Source organism: Brachyhypopomus gauderio, chromosome 15, assembly GCF_052324685.1.
Source record: "Brachyhypopomus gauderio isolate BG-103 chromosome 15, BGAUD_0.2, whole genome shotgun sequence".
Taxonomy (NCBI): Eukaryota; Metazoa; Chordata; class Actinopteri; order Gymnotiformes; family Hypopomidae; genus Brachyhypopomus; species Brachyhypopomus gauderio.
The window spans coordinates 19200346-19228337 of record NC_135225.1 but is presented as its reverse complement, the minus strand read 5'-3'; the positions used below and the strand labels follow the sequence as shown (position 1 = coordinate 19228337).

Sequence of the window (27992 nt, the reverse complement as noted above, 5' to 3'; positions counted from 1 at the left end):
AAAGAGTTCAGAAATGAAAATGTGGAGGAATATCAATCACAGAATTGGGAAATTGCGTCTTGTCTTACTGTTCACCAGTCTTCCACATTGCTTTATCTCACATTCTGTGTGTGTATACATATATTTTAAAAGTCTAGTTTTTTTTTCTTTCTTACAGCTCAAAATTCTTTTTCTCATCATATTTATAAAGGCCAAAGTGCTGTGTGTTTCCCAAATCCCTGATCAGATGTATCCTGACCAAACTCTCCTCTGTGCCCAGCAGGCCTCATGGCTGGTTGAAAGCACCCTGTAGTTCAACCACAGTGACCAAAGCAGTCGTGGCTGCACTTTCATCTGCTTGATCAAAGCTCTCTGTCTTCTCCTTTCTCCCTTTTAACACAAAGCTCACATGAATCTTGCATGCCCTTGAGCAGAATCGGAAGCTTCCCAAGAGGTGCAAAGCAGAACCCTAATATGTGGAAATTTACAGTACAGTCTTGACTCCAGCCACGTGTGACATCCTACATTGGTGTTTGATGACAGGCTTTTCTCTCAGTAATAATCTCTATGTTAACTCAGGCTTGTTAATGAACAGGTGTAGTGACTGTGATTCTCAAGCTATAGAAACTGCTTACGACAGCGTCAGACAGCTTCAAACAGTTTCATCACGTCAGTTGCTTATGTGTAATGCACATATGCAGAGACCCAAGCCATTACAATCCAGAAGCTGAGTTGCCCAGTACTAATGACTCAATTAAGTAAATACAGATGCATGAAAATTATGAATGTACTTTGCTGTAATACTGGATCGCCCCAGTATTACACAATGAGAGAAAACCCCACTCTCCGCAAGCCAAGATCTTAATCTGACTACCGTGTGTTCTTGCTTGGCGTACAATATCTACAGAACTTACCTGCGAGCGAACCCAAAACGGCTAATCCAGTAATCCCGAAAGCGTACGTTCTTTCGTGCCAATGTAGCACTCTCCATACGGTAAGAAGTCCCCTTGGCGATTTGTTGCCTTCTGCTGTATGCCAGCTTATTCACACAGCTCTCTAGTGCAACTGTACTCTCTGGACCACCTGTCTGTTGAGTGATCCTCTTCCAAACGTCACACCGATATTAACGGATAATGCAGATGTGAGCTTGCCCATGCGTGTGGCGGGGAGGCCAACTGCGTATTTAACTCAAGCCTAGGGATGTCATTCAAGTCCGTAACAACGCTGGAACACTGCACAAGTTCAGCAGAACTCTGGAGGTTCTGGGATGGCTGAGGTACAGATTCAGTTTAATGTAGGCGAAAGTGCAAGACCAGATACATTAAGGCTCTGGTTTCATACACAGTTGAGTGACAGCTGCTATTAACCAAGAGAGTTCTGCAGGCATGACGTAAGACAGTAAAGAAGGTCGGGATTTCCTTTAGATGTTCTGACACACTTTTTGAACCTGGTGCTTGTGTGTCTTTAAAATACTGTTTGTGTGTCATTTTTTGTGCTTCTGGTGTGTGCACCCGAACATGTGTGCACTGCGACACTGCAAAAATAAAAATTCAATATAAGAATGAGATATTGAACCCAGTGCTGCTCAGAAGCCCTTAATTTGACCTCATACCTCAGAACGAGACCAGAATGAGACCGGCCTGCGCTGACGGGCACTTGGCAGACAGCTCACTTTGCCAAGCTCTGGAGTCTCCCCTGTAGCCCCTATAGTCCCCTTGAAGTCATTTTGGAAAAGTACAAGATTTCGTGGAGGTCGCAGTGGAGAGGCGTCCTTCATGTGAGCACTTCCTTCCCACCCCCACCACCACCCAGTCTCCCTCAACCTCAACACGTCAGAAACCCAGTGTCACCCTCAGACGTCGAGTGTCTATAATAACCAGACACATGATCCTTGGATACTGGCGGTGGGGTGAAGGGAACTCATGAGACACTGTGTATCAATCATGGAGACTGGAAAGATTTGGGCCAAGGGTGGGTGTTGAGGAAAGAGGAATTGCCATGTGAAGACAGGAGACGCTGAAATAGTGTGACAACGAAAGATGCCGTTGGTCAGCGGAGCCTAAATCATAGTTACATTTCAGAGTAGCTTGGGATGAATTCAAGGAATAAGGACCTAGCTTGAAAAGATGGAATCTGCAAGTGTCCTGGAAGAGTAACACTTATTCAGTAGGAAAAGACAAATATCTATACAGTATTCATGGATATTTATTAGTATTGTCAAACAAAATAATGAACTGACCTTATTTTACGCTGATCTTTTGCACTTTTTCACATATTCAATAAGTTGATAAGTTTTTGTTGATTAGATATTTTAAAGAATACTTCAATTGATTTGGTATTCAAAACAATTTGTGCAAGTGTAAAAACAAACTTAGTGGAAATACCGCAAAGAAAAAACAGTTTAACTTTGAAGTAACTCACTCACAGTTGCAAAGGCTACACTGTTATCTACTGAGATTGAATGCCAATAATACGTCAGCTATAGAAAAGGTATAACTATAATGTGGGAGTTACTAATGCAACATGAATCAAAAACAGCGTTACAAGTAGTTTGTACCTTATTGGTGGATCGGTTACAAAAATGGCAAAAGAATTTCTCAGCATCAGTTTTACAAACCATGACAATTAATAAAGAATATGGAGAAGCTGTATCAGCAAAGAGGTACTGAATGGTCCCAACTCAGAAGTCACCAACAAAGGTAGATGTACACTACAAAACAATGGCCCATAACACAGTCTCAACATTATATGTTCTTTAAAACTATTTGCTAAAAGAGATGTTTATAAGAAGTCACCACATTTCCATTATAAGTCACAGATATAGACCCATGACAACATGGAGATTACCCATGGTATTTCTCATTCCTTTCACTTTATTTTTGACTTAATTCTTACTTCAGCGTTCACTCCTGTAACATCTGGGCGGCACGGGTGTCTCCCGAGAGAGTTCTGCTTACAAGGCCCGTCTTCGTGAGCTTGCGTTTGATCAGTGTCAAGTGCACGGGCCAGGCGGCAGAGGTGGTGAAACGCGTCGCTATTTCAGGTCCCTCCCGGTGCTCTCGGGCTTTGAAGTCTGAGCAAGCAGATTACCTTGATGCCCATGCTGTCGTCTGCCGACAAAGATATACTGGAACGTCATGGAGGCATCTCTGGTCCCTGCCTCCGCTGCCTGCCTCATTCTCCACCAGCGACGGTGCTGACCGTGGGCGGGAGAGAGCGGAGGCAGGAGCGGAAATGTGGAGGTCACAACAAGATACTAGAGTGGTGTGCAGTAGCTTCGACCACTAGAGAAATGCAGAGATGTTATTCCCCATCTTGGTATGAGTCAAGTGGATCCATGCTTGGGGTGTGGATATTGTATTTGCCCGACTATAGGCTCAGAGCCATATTATAATCACATGGGGGGGGGGGGGGGGGGGGGGGGGTCAAAGGTTGACTCAGATCGACCTGTCTGTCATTATTGCTAATGACTAGCTGCAGAGTTGCAGTTAGTCTGAATGAAGACCAAATCCGAGCAAATCACAAATAACTGATGGGTAAAGTGTAATGTGTTGTGTAATCAGCGTTAATGAATTTCTCGTCAGTAGCTAGTGATCGTCAGAGCAGTCTTTGGTGCGGATGCGTTTGGATGAGCTAAGATGAGTTTGGAGAATAATGAGACACTAGTGACAATTCACTAAAAAGGAACATTTATTGACTTTTTAATTTTACTATAGAAGACTTCTGATTATTATAATACAGACTGTGTTATTATGATAAATCTTACGTGATTATAATAAGAAATCAACATAACATCAGTTTTCACTTCTGGAGATAGATGACATTTAGCCTGGGTTATAAAACATATTTAACTTCTTTAGATTCATAATTCATAAGCTTGGTTAACTTAATTGGCTAGATAACTCCAGTGAATGAAAAATGAATGAATATATATTTTAAACAAAAATGATTGCTTAATAATAGTAATACAGACAGACAGATAAAGGTTCAGTATCAGATGGAATTACCAAGAAAAAAGGTAATATCACATGCTGGGGTCAAATGCCCTGAAAGTGATGTAGCAGATCATGTGATGTAGTCTATATGAAGGTGTATGTGCTTTGAGATATTGAGCGTGTAGCAAGTTCCATGCTGACCATTGGTGAGGCAGTTAAATTAGGTACACGTCCTGTGAAACATAGGTGCGTTTTAATTAGAGCTTGCATATGGCAGGGGAAAAAACCTTAAACACGAGAAGCTGAGGGAGTGTAATCGGATGGTTTTGGCCATGCTACACTGCATACCAATTGGCTTCATATATTTCATGTCTAACTGGAGCCATTTTTGTAAGATGGGGAAAAAAACATAGAATCTTAGGTAAGAATGTCAGATGTTGCTTTTCAAAAAAATAAAAATGACTATTGATATAATATATATACACTCACCGGCCACTTTATTAGGTACACCTTGCTAGTATCGGGTTGGACCCCCTTTTGCCTTCAGAACTGCCTTAATCCTTCGTGGCATAGATTCAACAAGGTACTGGAAACATTCCTCAGAGATTCTGGTCCACATTGACATGATAGCATCACACAGTTGCTGCAGATTTGTCGGCTGCACATCCGTGATGTGAATCTCCCGTTCCACCACATCCCAAAGGTGTTCTATTGGATTGAGATCTGGAGACAGTGGAGGCCATTTGAGTACAGTGAACTCGTCTGAGATGATTCACGCTTAGTGACATGGCGCGTTATCCTGCTGGAAGTAGCCACCAGAAGATGGGAACACTGTGGTCATAAAGGGATGGACATAGTCAGCAACAGTACTCAGGTAGGCTGTGGCATTGACACGATGCTTAATTGGTACTAATGGGCCCAAAGTGTGCAAGGAAAATATCCCCCACACTATTGATACAAGGCCAGATGGATCCATGCTTTCATGTTGTTGATGCCAAATTATGACCCATCCATCCGAATGTCGCAGCAGAATTCGAGACTCATCAGACCAGGCAACGTTTTTCCAGTCTTCTATTGTCCAATTTTGTGCGAATTGTAGCCTTAGTTTCCTGTTCTTAGTTGACAGGAGGTGTGGTCTTCTGCTGCTGTAGCCCATCCACCTCAAGGTTTGACGTGTTGTACATTCAGAGATGCTCTTCTGCATGCCTCGGTTGTAACGACTGGTCATTTGAGTTACTGTTGCCGTTCTATCAGCTTGAAACAGTCTGGCTATTCTCCTTTAACCTCTGGCATCAACAAGGCATTTGTGCCCACAGAACTGCCGCTCACTGGATATTTTCTCTTTTTCAGACCATTCTCTGTAAACCCTAGAGATGGTTGTATGTGACAATCCTAGCAGTTTCAGCAGTTTCTGAAATACTCAGATCAGCCTGTCTGGCACCAACAACCATGCCACGTTGAAAGTCACTTAAATCACCTTTCTTCCCCATTCTGATGGTCTGTTTGAACTGCAGCAGATCGTCTTGGCCATGTCTACATGCGTAAATGCATTGAGTTGCTGCCATGTGATTGGTGATTCAACATTTGTGTTAATGAGCAGTTAGACAGGTGTACCTAAAAAAGTGAAGGAAAAAAAATTCTCAGCACCATATTTCTCAGAAGTGTCGTTCTGAACTATATTACCAGAGAAAATGCTCAAGGAATTCAACAGAAGGGTGAAAGGTTTTGAAGAACCTACTGTCTTCAGGTCCGCTGTGCAACCATTGGTTGTTATCCTCCCCTGGTGGCTTCTCCTGGTATTGTCAATGGCTTCATAAAGAAGAGATAGAAAAATATTTTAATTTACGCACTTCTCAAGAAATATCATGCCATATTTTGAATCTCTTCATCAATAACTTCTAACAATGTCTAGCTGTTTTGATTGCAAATTATGCACTCATGGATGGAGAGGGTTTTTTTTTAAGTAGACGTTATACGGTAGTCCTTGACTTCCCTGAAATGGGGCGTCTGATTTCACCATCCCGTTCTTTCACACTAGTGGGACAGAAGTCCTTCCACACTCTTACGTGCCTCAAAGAGCAGCAGGATCTCCCGCTGTGCTTCAAATGGGTTTTTCAGTAGCCCAGAACCTGCTCCAACCGCGAAAAATCAAACATAGCCATTGGCCAAAGCTGCTGGTGATGTGGAGAGCAGAGATGAGTGTCCGGCAGACACACACACACACACACACACTCAAAACACTACACACATTTTTTTTATCATGCTGAAATCTCTGCAAAGGTAACCGTCTTTTCTTGACTGGTTAAGGTTTTCTGTTTGGTATCACAATAGTCAGTGTTGCAAAGTGGAGCCTTAATCTGGTTTCTCTATTCACACAAGACAGTCAACAAACACCTTTGTGAATGTGCTCCTAGGAAACAAACACTTTAACCTTTATTTCTCATTACTTATACTAACGAATAACAGTTTGTGGGTGTTCTTGTGGTGCAGGGCAGTGGTTCAGTCACACATACGAAAAACATTCAATCACTTCATGAGTTAGGCTATTGGGTTGAGTGTCCATACTCCCAGGAGACTACTGGAGACACAATCACTCCATTCATTTCTCTCATTCCCTTCCATCAAGTTTAAAATACATACATCTGAAATCCAATGAATAACTTGTAACATAAGTGAATATTGCAATAAAAAAACATATCAGCAGTTCCCCCTTTTGTGTAATTATTTTATTTTTTATTTTTACATTAAAATGCTAAATATCCTTTATTTAGACTTGCTTCATTTATGTGGGCATTTAAAATACATCTTTCAATAATGCTTTATTTTATTGCTTTTGTTTTGTATATGGATAAGTCTGGTTTTTCATTGTAAGGGCTCAAGTAATGAAATGTTGTAATCCTCCTCCTAAAGTTTGGGTTCATGAAATCAGGGGCCCTCATCTTGCATTTAATCCAGATCTCTGAGTGCACCAGAAGGATATTACATTGACACCAAGGGCCTCAGACTGCTATACTGCGATGTCAGCAGATGTTATGAGAATTAATCATGCTGACTTGGCATTTCTGATGCAGCTTCTTCACATGAAATGCAAATGTTTTCCTCCCCAGCTAGCTCCTCGTCATATTGCCGACCTCCAGGAGGACTGAGGTCAGCAGACCGTGACCGCTCTAGTGGCGTATGTTTACTACCAGCTGTTCTGAAGTCAGCTGTCCGCGTTCATGACAGGTCGGCACAGAATTACAATTACGCCTTTTGACACTGCCTGTCAGACATGGGGCCTCCATCCTGGAGTGAGCAATCAGACCTCGGGGAATTGACATTCCCTTAAACACCCAGCCTCATTTGAACAGAGTGGGAACTTCAGCCATTAAACTCTCCTAACAACTCATCCAAATGGTAGAGAGCAAAGTATTGTTCGTTGGCTGTTTTATAGTGATGCAACTGTCTGTGAAAAATTAAAAAGTGGACCAGGAGGATCCCGTATACCGTCCAGCGGCATTTAACATTCCATGCCTTGTATTTCTCTCTCTTTTGGCCTCTTCTTCATCTCCTCAACGGTCCTTATTCAAGGCCAGTTTCTGTGGCGTGGCAAATGCAGGCAACCACTGAGGAACAGCTGAGGCTGTGTTCCTCACCCACTTTGTTTAAGGATCTTTGAGAAAAACACTAACTGAAAAACTGAGGCACAGCAGAGCCTCTCTTGGCTCGGAAAATCAAAGGACGCTTGACTGCCATCTGGTGCTGGTTTCTCTGTTCATTGGGTGTTGCAGTCTCATCCACTGAAATTGGCATGAAACTCTGTGCCATGTAGTAAGAGGGGTGCCTTCTAAGGCTGGTCTTGTTTTTAGTCTTGTTTAAGCTCCATCTGATTGAATGCCTTCTACATTATCTAAGCTAATGTTTTTCTTAAGTAGTATATTATTACTGTTGTTCTTGCTGTTATTATTAAAGTTTACTTCATTATGGCAGTTTTTGAGAGGTCTTCGAGTTATGTTTCTAACTCAAATTTCTTTTCTCTTTTTTTGAAGAACAGAATTTAAGCTTTTAAGGGGAAGTTAAAAAACGTCTTTTAGGCTATGCTTGGTTAATTCTGAAGACTCACTGAAATTATTTTTAGACCAGAGGACGAGTATCTCAAGATGACTTTCTCAACAACTTAAACGTCAAGACTTATAACATATTTATAATAATAATAATATATTAACATAATAATATAACATGCAAATAATATTATTATTAAAAATACAATATTTATATTAATAATATATAATTAACTATTCATTTATAGACCAGAAGCCTGAAATGCTCTCACTGGCTTTATAGTGCATCGCGGTGGAGTCACGTTTTTACACCTCAATCAACTTTCGACGGAAACCCTAAATTCCTCGCGAGCCCCACCTGCGTTCGCGTCCCCAAATTCCATAACGTCAGGACGCGCGAGCGCGCTACGTGGGGATTCCTACGGATTACCCGGCGTGCCCCGCGGGAAAGATGGCGGCGGAAGAGAGAAGGAGGAGATAAAGTTTATCTCGGATCTCAAACAGCGCAATCTCGACCGGAGTTCAACGTCAGCGCTTGGGCGATTAGTCGAACACGACTACCGTGTGGCCATCGATCCCGGGGTCTGAACCGACACCATGGAGTGGTTTTGTCACGGGCGGTACCGCCCCGGGTAGTCGCGCCGTTCGCGAGCGGAGTACCAAAGTTTACCGCCCCGCCGGGGAGTGCGCGAGCCCTGATTCACGCCGCGCGCTCACGACGCGTCTGGAAACGCGGGACGAGGTAAGAACCGAACACGTCCGTCCGCGCCTGCGTGCCTCTGCCCCGAACCGGGAGTCTGGGACGATATTTTTGATATTCTCGGGAATGGCCCGGTCGGCGGAACCGAGAAGTGACCCGCACACCCAGCAGCAGAGCGGCGGTACCGCGGCGCCTCGGTGGGCTCGTTTAGTCTCGTATGTCGATCCAAACCGAGGTGAGCGGGTTTTTGCAGCGATCGATCGTTTCGGTGAATCGACGGAAAGTACCAGCAACGTGAGCACTGATCTGATCTTGGCGTGTCCGGTCCGAGGGTCCAGGCTGGGGAACCGAGCCTGGATCTGGGCTCATGGATCACGATGAAACTACACACTCGAGCGGCTGCGCGGTGCTGCGTTCGGTTTAAATGCACGAAATAATAACGCAACGATGCCCACAAATGGTGTCTAGACAAATAAAAACTGAGCCGTTGAGCTCTTTTTTTCTGTGCTGTTATTGTTATTATATCCGTTCTGAGATTGTTTTGGAAATTGCATAGAAAAAGTGAAGATGCTGATTAATGAGCGCACATCACTTTGACTACTGTGCATGCTCGGGTGTTATGCAGAAGACTGGTTTTCTTTTTTTGATGCAAAGCAAGATGTATCTGTCTCACTGCGTTTACCAGGAATATAGGGTTCAGTGTTCATATCCACAACAGGTAGGAGTTAAGAGTGAAGATCTAACCCTGGGTTTACAGTAAAAAAACCCCTTCAATAACGAAGCACAAGGAAGCTTCACGTGGGTCACAGGAATGTCTTGAACAAACGCACTATTGTGGTCTTGGGCTGCAGGTGGAAGTGACTCCAGGACTCCCCCCCCTTCTCCCTGCAGTGCCTTGGGTTCGTTGTGCGGTTTGCATCCTCAGCCCTCCTGCGAGCTCTCGGCGTGGAGGGAGGTGCACGTTTGGTGATCCCTGTGATTGGGGCTTGTAAAAACGGAGCGCTTCGGTAAAGCGTAGGAATGAAACGTGAGCCGCAGGTTTCTGCTAATGAGGGGACTTTTGACACGCCACGTCTCGTTTAGCAGCTGGCTTGTGCACGACTCCGACTAGTGTCATTGGAAGAGAAGGCAAAGGAGTCGTCTTTGTGTAGTCCAACACACACACACACACACACACACACACACACACACACACACACACACAAGGATAGTGAATTTTAATTTCTTGTGCAGGTTTAGCCATTACTGAGCAGTTGTGTCTTGGTCAGAATGCTGTCCTAGTTTAGATGATGGTATTCAGCCGCCAGGAAGCTGTTGTGTCTAAGTGGTTAAATGGCTGCAAACCACCTGTTGTGCACGGAAGATTCTACTTGCTCTGTGGAACACTGTTGGGTCAGTGGTGTAATCATGACTTTTGTTAGAACTTGTATGCGTTTGTGGGAGATCCTTGACATTTCTTTCAAAGTTCCTATCCACTTGAATGTAGGTTTTATATTTATAAATCTCTCACTGCTTGAATGTCTGTGTTATCAATGCTTGTATCTGCTATGTGGATTTTTTGCATGCACACAGACTGTTGTCCTGTTGTGAGAATAATCTGTGGTCATATTTTTTGTCTCCTCCTAATGTTTGTCTTTGTTTCTCCCCCCAATCTGTGAACGGCGGCGCTCTCTTGATGCTGTGGCCACTCTGGGATCTCGGTGCTTTACACCGTGGCCCTGGGGGAACTGAATTACCCACTCGTGGGATCAATAAAGTTTATTCTGTTCTAATCTACGTATTTTAAATATGAGGACACCAGTAAGCTACAGTTGAAACATTATACAAATTGTTAAACACAGTGCATGTGAACAAAATGTGATGTAATTTGGTGTGTAAATGGAATTTCAAAATAATAATGGTGATAGGATGGAGAATAGATGGTGGTGTGACTGACCGATGTAAAAGGCATCGATTAGAAATGGCATGGCCACATATCCTTACCACCAGCTGAGTGTGGCATGTGCCCTCTTACCAAGGATTTGGCTATCTTACATCTTCTGCTCAGATTTGGGTCTCTATTCTATAGCATCGGTCACTAATACACTGTAATGAGGATGCTTCCCTTGAATATAAAATATGTGGTAATCAGTACCTAGTTCACAAAATGTCTTTGTAGAAGTTTAGGTGATTTTTATCTGCATAGCCTAAGACGGTGTATCAATGCTTTGTTGCCTTAGACGGCTTCTCTGGTGGCAATGTAAGGTCTCTCGGGCGGCAGGGTTGTTGAGTCACCTCAGCTGTGTGGAGGGTTTCCTCTTCTTGCCTGTGGCCCCATTTTTGGTGGAATGCTTTTCAGTTGCCACCGCTCAATTCTTGTGCTAATTTACCCTTCTGCTGCCTGTTGTCTTTGTCTCCCTGTCACGGCCCCGTTTTATTTGAGGGCTCCTTGAATCCGATTTATCTGTGACCCGCGATATAGCCGTCGCCAAAACGGTGGCCCCACTGTCTCCGGAGGTTTAAACAGCCACGCTTCAGTCCGTCTCGTGGTTGAGACAGAGTCCTTTCAGCCGTTTCCCCTGGCCTAGACATCTGATGGTCTGTGTGCGTTTGGGCTAACAAAGACCCGGTGTACTTTTGTATAGAAAAGAAACCTTCAAAGAATCCGGTCTTGAAAGTTGTATATGTTGGGCATGTTCGTGCTTTATTCTGTGATTGCTTTATTAGACCATGTTGTAATTCTGTTATCGTGAGATATCAGGTCCATGCTAGCAAAGTGTTCTGTCTGTGCTCTGAAGTAGGTACAGTGTCAGCCATTTTTCATATTTGTCATTTGGAGCATACAAGCTGGTGGCATGTGTCCGCTTTCTGGCATTCTGGTACAATTGGTAAATTTGCATTAAATTTGCATGTCTTGTTTATCCAAACAAGTTCGTGTTATATGGTAGGCAGAAGCTGTTCACCAAGAAATGTTTCTGGTGTACTATTAGTGAAATTCTTTCAGTCCACTAGAATGACCTCAACTTGTGTAATAAGTATTTCCTGTTTGTGTAGTCTTTCATTCAGTTTGCTAATAAAAGAAAACAAAAAAAGTCATTCATGACCTCATTATGACCTCATAATTAGCTCTTGTGATGTCACCCATGACCCCTAAGTCTGTAACTGGGACACAGTCCTTCAGTCATTGCACTGACATTTACAGTGTATCTGTGCGGGAGAATAAAAGTTGGCTGAAAGGGTTCTTTGTTGCTTTTGAGTGACTCATTGATTCAAATCGTGCTTGGCTAGCATTAATATTAGCATTCGCTCTTAGTGCTTTCCTCTAGAGCGGCATCCTAATTTCAGAAAATTCTCCCTCGGCAGATACACCTGGTCTGTTTTGTTCTGCCTGTTTTTAGAGTGGCATGTCTGTTCTCCTTCTTCTATATTTACAGAATGTGTTATTGTCTCTTCTCAGTAAGGCTGGTGCGTACGCGCGCTGGTGCGTACATGTACATGCACATTTTTAGAGCCGGTATTTCCAACGGGAAGAGGATCGGTAATCCTCGACGACACACATCTTTCTCCACAAGCTCAGGCCAGTTCCCCGCGCGCGCACACACACACCAGCTGCTATGAAGAGCTTAACTGTCTAGATCTCAGCATGGCAGACCACTACTGCTGCTGGCACACTCCTGCAGGTACGCAGAGCCCACGCTCAAATCCATATCCTACATTCTACCATGTTCTTTTTTTTCCTCTATTCCTTTTGTACTTTTTTTTTTTTGTCTTTTCAAAGGAAACATCGTGCTAACGATCAGTGGTCCCGCACCGTAATCGAGCAGTTGTAGTGCAGGTTGTTGGTTTACGATGCCAGGTTCAGACGTAGGTCCTGGTATATTGAGAGTGCTGGTGGTGGTGTAGGTTGCGACTGCCATCTCGTGATGCCACCTCGGAGAGCTGCCAGCACATAGCAGGACATTCACTGACTCATCCAGCATGGTGCCCGTCTCCTCACGTCTCCTCACGTCTCCTCCTCACTGAATTGCTCCATCTCTCCCTTTTTGAAACTGGAGTCTCTCCAGTCCTAATATTGATTGGCTTCGCTTGGCTTTTCTCCACATCCTCCTTATTCTTTTCTTTCTTTTTTTTTTCTTTTTTGGACGTCTGCTGAAAGGCCGCATAGAGTCGTAGTCCCGGATGGGCATTGGTGTTGTGATCGCGGTGCCGAACGGGCCCGTTTCCATAACCCGTCCTCACTCGAGTTACAGGACGAGCGGTAGCGCGAGTGACCCGATGGGAGGCTGATGCGGTGGGGTGTTGCCCGACCCATCCGGGAAGGCTGTGCGGAGGTTAACCACGAAGATGATCCTGGCTCCTCTCCTGCTGTGCCCTCTGGGCCCGTGCCGGGCCACAGTATTCGTCCGTGAGCCGCCTGGCACCGGGCCAAACCGATCACTTGAAGGCTCGCACAGCTGTTCCAAGGTTGCCTTGAGCTCTGGCGACCGCGGGCGACACATTATGGCTCACCTGGCTCGCTCCCTCCCAGGAGCTGCGAATCGCACGCGTGGGACCGGAAAGAGCCATGTCAGCACTGTTCCGGTCTCCCCCGAGCGCACCCCGCCAGAGGTCACCCGCTACTAAAGAGACTCCGAGTGATTACAAATCTGTCTCGCTGTCGGGCTCCCGTCTTTGCCCTTCTGGAATACACATTCATCCTCCTCCCCCTCTTTTTTACACACACACACACACACACACACACACACACACACACACACACCTGTGCACTCTCCTCTCATACATGCACTTTTACACCAGTATCCCTTTGTGAGTGAAGAATACCTTTTCAGGTTGAATGTGATCTTGCCCATTTTCATGCTCTCCGTTTGGCTCGCTTGAGTAATTTGGAGCCTCTTCTATATCCATCCACCAACAAGCTCAACCTCTCCACGTTCTAGACAGAGTTGTCATCTGAAATGCTGCCATCTCAAAATTCTATGTATTCAGCATCAGTTCAACATCCACAGCCTTTATCTCTGATGCATTTTGCTTCTCCCCCGGCTCTGCGGTGGGAGCACAGAGTCGCTATGGAGCGGATGTTTCATCATGTCCTGAATAGATTAGTCCTGTCTGCCTAGACAGCTGTGAAGGAATTCCTGAGCTAGCTTCGCTCAAAGAAAGATTGACCGCTTCGACATTTACTGTCGGATTTCCCACGTTCCTCTGTGGCCTGTTTGCCACCATCATTAATGCGCAATGGCACTTGGTTCAAATCAAATTCCTGAGCAAGACCTCTAGTTTTGGAGGCCACTGCCCTCAGCCTAGAGAGTGAAGAAATGCAATAAATTGGCAAAAAATCTGTCAAAGGAAATAGCTTGCTAGCTATTGGGGCTTCGAGGAGTATTTGGGTTTGGCTGCCTTAACAGAGAACCCCACTGTGCTGCCCAGTAGAGATAGAGAGAGATAGAGAGAGATAGAGAGAGAGAGAGAGAGAGAGAGAGAGAGAGAGAGAGAGAGAGAGAGAGACGCTTGTGCACCTCAACACTGAGGAAACCAGTGGCAACCAAATGCAGTTTCTGCCCTCCCCAAGTCCTGCCGAGGCTTAGAAGAGAACTCGCAGAAACTTCCAGACATGCGGGATGTTGACGCTAACTTAATTTGGGGTTTGGAGGAGCAGGTTTCCCAGTGTCCTCTGTTCCTCTTGCTGTTTGCCGTCCGGAAGAGTAACCACGGTGACTGTGACAGATGAGAGAATTCTCTCGCTGGGGTCTGCAGCTCGTCGGCAAGCCGGATGCGTTTTGAATCGCTTTATGCTTGTTGTTGAATGCCCGAGGCTGTAACTGGACCGAGAGTGGATCTTAAAGATTGGAATAAACACATGTAAAAGTGGAAACAGGAAGTGTTATCCATCTCAACGTGTAATAAAAAGGTAAGTAGAACAAATCTGTATTCACAACAGAAAAAAATAAAAAACAAATGTCATGGCTGTGTGATTCTCATGCAAATACTTGCAAGGACAGATTTGGTAGTTCTGTATTTGTATAGCAAGAAGACAAGAAGAAACGCTGGATGGTTCTGCCCGCTTCCATTTTCACACAGTTGAAAACTCGCTTGAAGCTTCTCTCCCACTAATGCAGAACCCGAGACAATGTACAAGTTCAGCAAAATATTTTTGAGGAAGTGTTGCTCAAGTGCTTTTGCAGCAGCCTGGAGAAAGCCGTTCTTTCTCCCTTACGCTCGGCGTGCGGCTGCTCCAATGTGATTCTCATTTTCCTTTTAAATATGCCGTCCCCAGGCCCCGCTGTGGCAGGGCGGAGCGGCTTCTTCCAGCATGGGGGTAATTTTCCCAGCAGAAGCTGGACTGGGGAAGCCCTCGAGTGCACTCGAGTGCAGGGGTGCCGTCGTTCTCTGTAGAATAATACAGCTCGTTTGTGTCTAAGCCGGCATCTCCTGCCACGTGGTTCCCTCACCGGCCAGGTTCTCCTCCCACACCTTTTCTGGAGTTCTCCTCGCCAACTGTGTGGCAGAACCATCTCGGCCCTCTTCACTGAAGTGTGAACCTGGTCCGCTCTGTCCTCCAGTTACCCGGCATCCGCCTTCCTGGCCCCTGATGAGTTAGGTTCTTGTGGGCCCAGGAACCTGCTGAAGACCAGAACATGTCCCTCTGCCGCCACACTGCCACACCCCTGCAGTGAGCGTTGGTGCCTGTTCCAGACTCTTCCATCACAGGCTCTTGGAACATCTGTGGAAAATCTGTCTCCCTGTGATGGGCTCCAACTCTGCAATCTACTTGGAACTTGTAAGATTAATTTATTTTTTGCATTAAATGTTGGTACATTTTGAAAAGTAAAAAAAAAAATCTGAAATTTGCCCAGATAAACTGAGCTAGTTCTAGCTGTATGTCGCAGTATGTCGTCAAAATACCCACAGACTATTCTTCTAAAATGCCTTACATTGGCCAGCATGCATAACACAATTGGTTCATTGGTTCATTTGCATATTCTGGCCTTCTGTGACATCAATATCATAAAGGTCAGTATTGCAATAATGATTAGCAAATCATTATGCATAGCCATATTTACACTCTGCACCAGGATGACACGGACACCATAAATTCTAAATATATCCGTTTTGTTCCAGATTGGGGATTTGAAAGCCACACTTATTTGCCCAAAGCAGGGTCCGCATGTGCATGGCCCAGAACCTGAAGCGCTGGTTCTAACATCCGTTCGCTGTCGGGACTCACTGTCTCTCTCGGACGCAAGGTCAGTGTCCCACTCTCAGGACCGTTCCAAGTAAACATCTGCCAGCTGCTTACGGTTTTTCTTTTCAATTTACATTTCATGTCGTATCCACAGAAATTCTATACGGGCAGTGTTTTATTAGCCACCCCTCCAGGTGGTAAATGGGGAGCTGTGTTAATCACACGAATGCTCAACTCTGAGCTTTAAGGACTCCCGTGTTCCGCCGCCACTCGTGCTAACGCTCTTGTCCCCGTGATGGATGGCTCATGTGTCTCCTGCAGACGGCCCCGTCATTCCTGGCTTTTCGGCGAGTCTTTTGCACGCTGTCGTGCAACATGGTGATTGGAGGGAGATTGTCGGTGGTGATTAGTCATGATTGCAGCTCATTTTCTGGCCATTTTCTGTATAATTTTCCAGCCAAGATAGCCGTTCTCAGATGTTGCCCTGGATACGCTTTTGCCGACTCACTTGAAGCAGGTTTGAACCGCGCTTGAGATTATTCTAGTACTGGAGGATGTTTGACTACTGCAAATCCATGTGTGGAGCTTCTGCTCAAAGCTCACGTGGTTGTTTGACGCACCGATCCTGGCTTCCTTCTGGAGACTCGGACAGACAAATCTTTTTAGCATCCGAGGGAGTCTCTGCTCTCTTCCGCCTGCGGCTGAAATTGATTTAGTCCATTTGGCATGGGGGGGGGGGCGAAGAGCTGGGGGGGGGGGGGGGGGGGGCGTTCTTCCTGCCCACCCCCTCCCACTTTCCTGCCTTGGCATGGAGCGTGCATCTTATTACTGGCTCTCAGCTCTTCGCTTCAGCGCCCAGGGAGCTGATGGAGAGGTGTGTCCACCTGCGCGTAGCGGGTCAGCGGCTGAAATGAAGCCCGGATCGCTGCTTCCTGCCTCCTGCCGCTTCTGTTTTCTCTCCCAGCTTTTTATTATTGTTTCCCCCGCTGCTTAATTGCATTGTTCACTCGCAGAACCCCACTGGGTCCAAACGGAAGGGTGAAGTCAGAGCGGCTATGCAAATGGCCCATAAAATTGCGCCGGGGAGAAGAGGTTCTGAAAGCCACAGTGGACCCGGCGCCTGGAGGCCACTACACAGGTCCGCTCACCGTTTACTGGGTCAACGCCTGTGTGCTGGTTCTGGGTTTCTCAGTGTGTATGGTTTGTTTGTATCTACTTATTGAGCATAGCTATGCCGATACTATTCCCACGAGAAAATGCTGAGTTTGAGCATGTAGCAGTCAACAGATGAGTTTCTAATAAGTGCAAGATAAATTAGCTTTAATCTGCTAAGATGTTTCCAAGAACGTTGTGGCATCGAGGACTTGTGGCATCAGCTGAGCATCGAGAGACACTGCATGCCGTCCTTTTCTCAACAGTTAGGTAGACGCGTCGGTAACAAGGACACTGCCGAACAATCCAGAGAAGGCATTCAATATGCTGCCGTTAGAGTTTAGTAGCATAGGCCATTGTTGGCAACAGCTTGGAATGATTTTTAAATATTTGCTTATCTTAGGACTAATAATTAAAAAAAAAAGTTTGGACCAAACTCCAAAACTGCTCCAAACTCCAACATGGTTTGTACGTGGGGATGAATAAATCCACATGGTCTCATACATTAGTAGCAGGTCCATGTCCTAATAGCATTGTGAGTAGGTATCGAAGCTTTGTGTCTGATGTTGTCCGTTCCAGTTTAGTTCCAAACCTGCGTTGTTTTGTCAGTGTTGCAGCATTATTAAGAACATACTAAGAATATTTATCTGTGTGTGTCCTGAGTGTGTGTCCTGAGTGTTGTAGGCACATTGCTCTACCTGCTTGTCCAGATGAGCTCCACCTGCTCGCTCCATAATTTCCCTTAAATGAATCGGGCTTTTTTGAACTTTGTATTCATTTTCTACAAATGGTAAACACTATACACCAGTGTTCAGAGTGAAGCTTGAACATTACTTTGAACATGAAAATCACTGAAAATTATGTTGTCACAAGGTTGTGCGCTTTTTTAAGGATGTTCTGAGGTCCACAGACACTAATGGAGGAAGATGGAGGTTATTGGCAGGATAAATGAGCACAGCTACCATGGCCCACATATAGGCTGTGTTATATTATGCCCACTACCAGATTCACTTACAGCAACAGTGTCAGTTGTCTCTCTTGTAGGTGGAAATTGTTCAACAAATGCCACATTAATGGGACCTGACAGTAATCCAGAATTATTCTTTATTCTTTGTTCATCAAAGTGCAATGATGTACACTGGTCCTTTTATGTTCGAAAGCAAATTGTTTAGTAATCGACTCATTTAAGTGGGTCTGTGTCTTTGAAATATCCTGTCATAAGGGATTATAAACACTTTGGCATACTGCCGAGACATCGGACAGTACTTTTGTGTTTAGGATATAGTTACTATCATGGTTTGATAACATTAGATCACTCGGAGGAAGGATCAGTGTCATTGATTTGTCCAGGAGTTATGACTCCGTTCCAGATATAGTTGCGGTGTAAATATACACTCACTGGTCCACTGCATAAGGTCCTCCGTGCTGATACTGGGACGGACCCGGTTTGGCCTTCAGAACTACCTTCATTCTTCATGGCATAGATTAAAATAAGTGCTGGAAACATTCCTCAAAGATTTCTGTCCATGTTGACAAGACCGTGTCACACAGTTATTGCTGATCTGGTTTGGCTGTTCACCGATGATGCAAATCTGGTCAAGTCCATTTCAGTACAATGTCATGTCCAAGGAACCACTTTGAGAGTACTTGAACTTTGTGACATGGCATGTTATCCTGGACGAAGCCATCAGAATAGTGGTCATAAAGGGATGGATATGGTCAGTAACAATACTCTGGTAGGCTGTGGTGTTTAATCGGTGCTCAGTTGGTATCGTGGGGCCCAAAGTGTGTCACAAAAATATTACCACACCGTTACGGCACCACCAGATATTTTCTCTTATCTCTAGAGATTATTGTACATGAAACTAGAACTGTTTAGCACCAACAACCATGCCAAGTCCAAAGTCGCTTAAATCATCTTTCGTGTGTGTGTGTGTGTGTGTGTGTGTGTGTGTGTGTGTGTGTGTGTGTGTGTGTGTGTGTGTGTGTGTGTGTGTGTGTGTGTGTGTGTATTTGAGGTGTTGGTCTATGACATTTGTAAGTCAAAGGAAGCTTCTGAAGTGATTACTGAAATGTTACTGGCAGGACCCAAAGTGCCAGAAGTAAATTGAGTTGACGTTTAGTTTAGCAGCCCGTAGTCAGAGTTTAGCAGATGCAAACTGCCCAGCGATGATCACGTTTCTCATAATTGTCTGGAAGCCTTTCTTATTCAGGAATGCATGAATTAAAATGAGTAAAGTGTCCGAAGTGCATTCTAAGTGTCATATTTTTGTGACATTTTGCATTAAGATAAGGGCAGAAAATGCTTTTGTTCCTAAAATGTAGTTTTCAGAACCTTTCACTTTTAATAATTGCTCCTTAGAACTATTTTCTAAGGCTAAGAATGTTTGATTAGAAATGCATTTCCAGTTTTAATCATTTTAATAAGGATTTGTTTATAAGCATGAACACATGGTCAGCAGGTTAACATGAACATTTTAAATATTTCCTCATCCATTAGTTTTGTATGAATCTTTCTCAATAAATGTTTTTTTTTTCTTATCAGTTTATACATCTTGTCTTGCTGCGTTCGCGCAGTGTGTGTGTGTGTGTGTGTGTGTGTGTGTGTGTGTGTGTGTGTGTGTGTGTGTGTGTGTGTGTGTGTGTGTGTGTGTGTGTGTGTGTGTGTGTGTGTGTGTGTGTGTGAACCAGACACTTCCGAAGCATCGATACTAAAACACCAGAGCTAAACGGAGTTTCTGAAAGTTGACGGAATGGAGCCGACGACCCATGTTGACATTTTCAAATATGCTTATTGCCGAAAGACATTTTCAGCAGCACTCTTTTCACACTGTAATCAAATTATGAGTCAACAGTGTTATCGCAGAAAGAGCACAAATGTTGAAATGCTGGAGAGAATATTTGTATTAAAAGGTTCCTGAATAAAACCCTTATCTAAATATTTTTTCAAACCGCATTAAACTTTTTTCTCATAAATTATATTTATGCATACTCAAGCAATTAAGCACACCTGTCTCTCTGGTAAGAAGGCTTTGATTCATTGCTCTCATATATATTATGGTTATTTTTCCATTTACCTCTGAACGGTACAAGCATGAAATACTACTGTAATGGTCACTGTTGAAACAGAGACTTTTCTTGTGAGGGCCGGTGTAGTCCTGGGTGAACTCCATTAACACGCTAACAGAGCTCACAGTTCAGCTCGCTGTAAGGTCTGTTAGTTTGTCAGATTTTCTGTTGAAGTGTTTGTCGTATTTTGGTGATTGTCACAAGCATCGTTTTCTTCATGGAGTCTCTATAGAAAGCTGCCTTTGCCCAAGGCATTGTGTGTCCTTCCCCAAAGTGTCATAAATGTCTAATTTATGATGTATATACACGTATGTGTGTGTATAGTGAGGAGGAGGAGATTTTGAGGCGTCTTGCGTGCTTCGCGATGACTCTGCGGGCCCTGCTGGGTTTGTGTGGCGGTTGCCACTGTCATGGGCCCAGCCGGCAGGCCTTTCTGACTGGAACAGGCATGAGCGGGAAGCTTCGCGTTAAGCCCACAGCTCCCAGGTGCCGTGGCTGTTCCTTCGCTTGCTAGCTAACACCTCGTTGTCGCACCACCTCAGACCCACGCACTGCGGGGTGTTTGTGTGTTTGAGTGCTGCCTCTGGGTGCAGCCCAGAGCACCCCCCTTCACTAGCACGTAGAATGGATTCGTCGGGAAGAATGGGACATTTGTGAAAAGTCCATTAGTCTTCCGTACTCCCATTGTAGCTCCAAACAGAAACTCGCCTCTTAATCACGGTTCACAGAACAGCTCCTAAGAGCAAACTCCACGTTTCAGCATTTAAGAAAAGCCATATTATCGTAACAACCTTGATGTACTGAGCAGCATTTCCATAACTACATATTCTTGTGAATATGAACTGCATCTTATTTGCGTGTCGACTCGTCTACTGTAGCTTCTCGTTTAGAAGAAAACCCATCATTGAGCGAATCTCTTAAACAGAAAGGCACCATTGCGTAAATGTCTAATGATGGAGGCAGTCCTATTAATCAAGAATCGTTTGTGGTTATTCCTCTAACATCACTCTTGCTGATTGGTCGATAGCGCAGGTTGGTTTGCAAAGGAGGTGCACTGTTGATTCACAGTTTTGACTCTGGGCATGTTTGCAGGTGACCTAGTTCCTTTGCTACCATTCTGTCACTTTGGGTTTCGGCACATGAAAACGACGGGTAACGTCTCGGGGACGATGGGAAGGTTCGCCTCACTCTCCTCCGGTGTGCCGAGTGCTTTTCGGTTGCGCCGCGGTTTTGTAATTTCTTCCTCTGCTTTTCCACCATCAACATGTCACCTCGTCGTATGTGATCTGTCACATCTGTGAGGCTCCTGCTTGCATGTCGAACAGTACCTTCTGCCGAACCGGCCCGCTGGGGAGAAATCGCTCACCCCCAAAAGAGTACCAGCGAGACCCGAAAGTCGAAAAGATGAAACAAGGCGAGATCGTTTCTCTAATGGAGGCTGACGGTGCTGTTTCGGGGGGGTTGGTGCGCTCACTGTCACGGGGACTTCAGGGACGTGCCACGTGAGCTTCAACGTGTGGATGCGGAGAATTTGACAGAGGGAAAATACAGATCGTGGAGATTACAGTACAGGGTTGTTCATGACCCACATGGTAAAACCAAACTATACTGCAACATTTGATTACATTATCTAAAATATGTTTTTTCAGTTAGACAAGTGAACCCAAGTTTGCCTGGCATGGTGCTACAGCTGTTGGTTTTTTGTGTTTTTGTTTCTGTATTCTCGCTAAGCACACAGAGCTTTTCTGACATTAGTTGATCCTCTTTGAATAATAAAACTTCTTGACTTGATGATCCTTTGTGGCATAAGCGAGGAATAATGATTGTATTTTTAAGATGTTGATTGTGTAATGTGAAGTATTTCATTCTTACCATATTTCCTCTCCCTGACTAATTGAATAGTTGGAACAAACTGAACCAATGAATCGATTGTGGAATATCGTAGCAGCTCTGGCTTGATGTGCACTGTGCGGTGTTGCTAAAAAAAAATTATAAAATAAAAAATATAAATAATTGGTAGAAAAGCAGTCCAATGTTTTAAGAAATTACAAGGAAAACATACAAAGGCAGCACATACAGGCCTGTCTGAAGACTTTGCTCATAACTCTGGAAGCATCAGAACTATGAAGACTTATTGGGTGGAGGAATTTTGGCTACTGTATTTCCTGCCAGACCCAAAAGTAGACCACCTTTCCTGGACACTGGGATGTTAATCTTCTTTTAAAAGTTCAAATCTTAACCTCTTTGTTTGGTGTGCATTTTCCGATCTAGAAAAGAATTCAAGGGCCGAATAAAGAGTCGATTGCATGAGATTTTTGGTCTGGGGATTGCGGTGTGCTAATAATGGTCTGAACACTGATTCAGACATGAAGAAACCATGTCGTAATGAAGGTTTTCCTCATACGTTCCTAGTGTTGACAAGATGAGCATAGCTAATTCAGATGCATCTGGCACACGGAGGAAGCCCCTTTCTGGCAGGAAGCCTTCTGTAATATGTGGTCATATGGTGAAGAACCAGCCAGTGTTGGCACATTTTGGAAAGGCGAGCCTTAAACCTAATGTTCATTTTTTTTTTTTACGTTGGTGAACAAAATGGCAGTAATACTTAAAAACGAGCTTTCATACCAACCTTTCACTGGGTTTTAAGATGTCTTATAAAATTCAGTGTCGTTTTGCTACTGGATTTTTAAATTTTTTAAATTTTATTTTTTGATGTTCCACATAGTGCAGAAAGCACTTCTGACTTTATGCTTTTGACATGCGCCTGTATGCAGCCGTGCTCGCGCACGAGACGTCGCATCATGCGAAAATAAGGAGTGGAAGGACAACATTAGAGTACATATCCAATGAATGAATGAGTGGTTTTATTACAGACATCTGCTCTTTCAGAACTGGAGCCTCCCTGCTAGAAAATTAGCCACATCACACAGGAGTGCCAAATAAAACCGCATGGGTAAGTTTTCTTGTGAATCCACTTTAGAATTGGATTTGAATTCATGCCAGGACAAATTGCTGTGGTTCTGAACCCTAAAGTGTGAACATGCAGTGCAGTATTAGTTATGAGGTACATTCTTTAGACTTTCTACATTTCTTTCTACATGGGGATTTTATCTTGACAAGGTAGCAAACTTGTCAGAGTTTGTGATTGGAACTAACATTATCAACGTGTCGGCTGTTTCATAATTCAATCAAGCCTAAGGCTCATGTTACTATTATGTTTCTAACTTTGTAGAGAATGATTCATAAAGCACATTAATTTAAATGCATTCATATTTTAATTACATGAAAACCTATACATCACATTGCCATTCTGCTAAGTTGACTTGTTGACAAACCTGAACGGTTCACTCTCCTCCGAGTCTGTTTCAGGTTCGAACACGTATGGCTGAAATGACTCCGATATTGACACTTGCCGTTGTGTAGCGTAGGGTAGCTAACAATACAGAAAACGAGCAGGAGTGTTGTGTGTTTGAGCTGAAGGTGAGCAGACCAGTGTGAGCTGCTGGCCAGTGGCAGCTGGGTTTCTGGAGATATTTGAGGAAAATGGTTTTATTATTATTATAATTATTATTATGTAATATCAAACTTAAAAAAATAATAAATAAATACAAAAGGGGTGGGACCTGTTTTCCTGGCACCTCTGTTTCAGTGTTCTGGCATTGGCCCATGGTTTGGGTTGGACAGATAAGCGTTTGAGTCAGTTTATTTTATCCAACTCCTGAACTGTAACTAGTTTGCCATACAGGCTTCTGCACACATGACCACTCTGATCAGAAATTCTTAACAGAGGCTAATGCTGACTAAGTAGATCAAGGCAAGCAGCTATTTGAGTTTCCTTTGAACCCTCCATCACAAGCAATTAAACGTATCTTTTGGCTTTGTCTTTTACTTCTGTCTTCCATGAGTGCCGCCCCCCCCCCCCCCCCCCCCCCCCCCCCCAATCTGGGGAATATTCAGCCTGTCGTAAGCCCCTCCCCCAGATCTATTCATCACGCCACTCTCATGATGTTACACACTTTAATTAGGACCTGACTGGGGTTTCTTTTTTTTTTTTTTTTACACCACCATTTCAGGGGGAGGAATAAAATGGCTGGACTCGCCGACCCGGTTCTGTAACCTCCCCTCTCCCTAGCAAGCGGTCACTCTAACGTCCTGTGGTTCTCCATCCACCTGCCTCTTGTTTCAGGCCATCGATAGCCGAGAGGGTCACATGCCACGAGGAGGAGGAGGAGGGCGGCGAGGGGGAGGAAGAGGAGAGGGACAAGTGTGGGATTGAGTTTCCCTGGCGACCAGACACTCACACAAACGAGGTGAGGACAGGAGCTCACAACACGCTTGTTTGAGGTGAAGGATATCGCACCGCACGCTGGGGTGGGTGGCTCTTCTAGAGCCTTCTGTGTTCCTCTTTAAGTCTGTGTTTGTCGTTTTATATGTTTAGGAAGTCTCACCCTGAGTTTCGTAATCGCTTTGTTGTACTGATCCTAAGTCTTCCACTTAGTCATCTGCCACTCGTCGCTGGTGTTGTGTCCGTGAGCACTCTTTGAGAAACAGGAAGTTCCTCAGTGTGTCCTCTCACTTGGTCTCTCACAGAAGTTCCAGAAAGGGCTGTTTGTTGTTTTTATGGACCACTCTAAGGACCAGGCGTGAATTGTCCTTGTGTTGTTAGACATGTTTTGTGATCCTTGTACTCCTACACTTAACCTTGAAGTCCAGTTTGTCCTCAAACAAACGGTTGGGAATCTTGAATTTTGACCAGTGTCCATGAGAAAAGTGTAGGAATGATTTCTACATAGTTAAGAAAATATCTTTTCTTTTTCCTAAATCAACGAAGGACAGAGGACTGGCTGATGTGTAGAGATACAAATGAAACAAACCCCCATATGGTGTTCTTTTTTTTGTTTTATCCTGTCTCATTATTTTTAATTTGGAAAGCATTAAGAACTGGTGTTGGCCAGTACTGTCATGCGACTGGGAGTTTCTTATAACGAACAGGGTTATTGTTGTCCCCGCCGACCCCCCCAATGTCTGCGTCCCTGGAAATTATGACTTTTTTTTCTGAACATGTTGGATATATGAACCATGGCCTTCTTGGTCTCGTTAAATTATTCAAGCCGGACCACTGTGTGGGCTTGTGGAGTATCTACCTCCCTCTGCTATGGTGCTTGTTAATAATAAAGAGTCCTGTCTCCTCCACCTCCTCATGAGAACCTGTATTTGGGTCCTGTGTTCTGGTCCTCAGCTTCTTTCCGTGCTGGGGAAGACGTTGAGGTGTAGCCACGCTCACAGGGCTGCTGGCATGAGGGGCAGTTAATTCATCCTCACCGTGTTAAGCGGCTTGGCCGGCTCCAAACACCCTTGATCACGGTTATTACTTCTGTGTTGTGAGACCATTTTTCCGTGTGTGTGTGTGTGTGTGTGTGTGTGTGTGTGTGTGTGTGTGTGTGTGTGTGTGTGTGTGTGTGAGAGATGTGGTGGGGCTGGTATCAGTTCCAGGGCACCACCAGCTGACTGTCACGCATGGCTTGCAGCCACCAGCCTTCACATTTATTATTCTCCCTCCGGTCCCACAGCACGGCTTTCTTCGCCGACACAAGAGCCCCAACACTTGTACAAAAGAGTCCATTCATTGCACTGAATAAATATTGTATATTATCAGATCAAGAGGCATAAACAGGCTCTCCAAAGACATGAGAAGATCTGCAAAAACATTCTTGCAGCAGTTTTATAAACTACCCTTTTAACATTAAACTCATTTGCCTCGGTTCTGGTGGAGTATTTCATTCTAAAGTAGAGGATTGTGTCATTTTGGAAAGCTGTAATTTAGGAGATTTATGATATTGGAGGCACCGGGCTGTTGGAGATGCTGTGCGGGGCGCGCGTGTGGCTACAATGGCTGACGGATCGCTCCACGTAGAGCCTGTCCTATATGTCCTGCTTACAGACCTGAGATTAGTTGTTGTAATAATTGACGTGTTTGTGTTGATTTGTTAGCCTCGTTGCTGTGTAATACTCACAACTCAGCCACTTTTATTAGAAATGTCTCCTGCTCTCAGTTTATTGGGCACACCGACACGCCTTTAGCGAACTAACCGCCGACGAAGAGTTGCTGAAGATGGCCAACAAAATATGCGCGACAGTAGTTCAGCTACGGTCTCTAACTGTACACTTGCGAGATGTTTCTAATGAATAAATGGCTCTAATTAAGTGGGCGGTGGGCGTATAATGAGCCGTTATCATAAGATTTATAGACCACATTGGTCTGGGGACACGTTTGGAGTGTTTATGCACGTCTAATTGCAAAGCGGCCCTGGTGAAATCGTAGGAAGACGGTTGACGACGTGGAGGAAGCGGACGAGATGGCGCTGAGGCGATGTTAGCGAACACGAGATCAAGGCCACAGAGTACATTACGCCGTCTTGGCTTCTCTGACAAGCTGCGCAGTGGGAACATTTGTGATCAGAGTGCTAACGACAAGGTCTTAACCTTAGCTTTAAAAAAAAAAAAAAACCCATCGGCAAAAAAGGCTAGCACGTCGCTATACCCTCAGCCCCTCCCGCCCTTTAAAAATAAATACATTCTGTCATACAGCTAATATGAAACTCATCTGGGAAATTTGAGCCAGTTTAGAGTGTTTTACGATGACAATAATGAAACTGTGTGAGTGTCTACGTGAGGAGTGTGGTGGTGTTCATCCCTCCTGTTACTCTGCAGTGGTGCTGGCCAGTCTTGGGAAAATGCCAGAATTGGACAGCCTGTGTTGTGCCAAGCGCATTAAGCCGCACCTTTGACATTGGGCAATGTAAAAGAATATGGCGTCTGGCTTCTTCACATGCTGTATGAGAAGAGTCAGCCAGTGGGTGACTGCTAAGACTTGAAAGATATTGGGGAAATGCATATTCCATCTGAGGGTTTCATTTTTGTAAACCTGAAGTACATACAACTATTACACAATTAGAAGATTAACACGAGCCAAGTTTTACTAATCAAACAGCATCTTACATGCAGCCCTGTGTTTGTGTTTCAGAAGGCCCTGGGCATGACACGTGAATGAGAACATTGCTGGATCATCTCCATTTTGGGGGTGTGCTAGTCATTTGGTTAGAATAACCAATTAAAAGTTTGCTCTCATCATTCTGTGTGCCTTCGCCATTGGCTTGATTATTGTTGGGAGTGGCAGCCTCCAGAAATGGCCTTAATTGGTCAATGACCAATATTGATCCATCAGAAAGATGTTGCCTGATAAAAGGGAGATAAAGTGACTTCCACGTGTGTGAGTAGTCCCTAAGAACAATGTATAGTGTGTATAGGTCTCAAACAGAACTCTTGCTTTTGTTTCCTATAGGGGAAAAATTGAAGGAAAAAAATAGAAACAAGATTTCTAATGATAGCTGAATACAACAGTGTCTTTCCCAATGTTGTAGAGTTGGAGCCGTGTTGTCTCATAAAATACAAGAGAAGCTAGTGTTTAAAACTTGTGATGATAGTCAGTCAATAGTGACTGTCCATTACATGTGCAATCACAAAGAAATCACTTTAATTCAGTGACTTGTTTTGTTTTCCTTTGGTTTGCATGGTTCACCCCTGCATTTATACTTGCGTTATATCGAGGTCAAGGGTGACCAACAGCTATATACTGCTTCATTCTCCATCCAAATCTTCCCACCATCTCCGCCATCCCTTTGTCAGGGCATTGAGCTGTCTTCAGGCAACACACACACCCGGCACTTTGGTGCTGATCGGAGGGAACACTGTGGAAAATTATTGGGGAGCCTTTTTCTAGCTAAACGTAATGTCAGCCTCTCTGTTCGCATACAGATGAAGAGCTTTATTGAGCTGCACTACCTAATGCAACAGAGACCCCGTGAGGAAACGTATGTGCTGTCAAACAGTTGACTCGTGTCCAAAAACTTTGATTTGTGCATTTCAGTACATCAAGATCTTGCTAATCAGGGTTG

At 44.4% G+C, this 27992-nt stretch overlaps 1 protein-coding gene across 9 annotated transcripts in view; it reads left to right on the top strand.

Annotated features, from left to right (window-relative positions):
- The window catches only part of tjap1 (tight junction associated protein 1 (peripheral)), a 64311-nt gene that overhangs the window by 15459 nt on the left and 20860 nt on the right, over positions 1 to 27992 (top strand). Inside the window, exons 1-5 of one of the 9 annotated variants that reach the window (XM_076975565.1) lie at positions 12708 to 14541; positions 15194 to 15411; positions 15753 to 15877; positions 22927 to 22990; positions 24224 to 24347. The gene's annotated coding sequence lies outside the window, so the exon portion shown is untranslated. The other 8 variants (XM_076975564.1, XM_076975563.1, XM_076975566.1 and 5 more) reach the window with 8 other exon arrangements.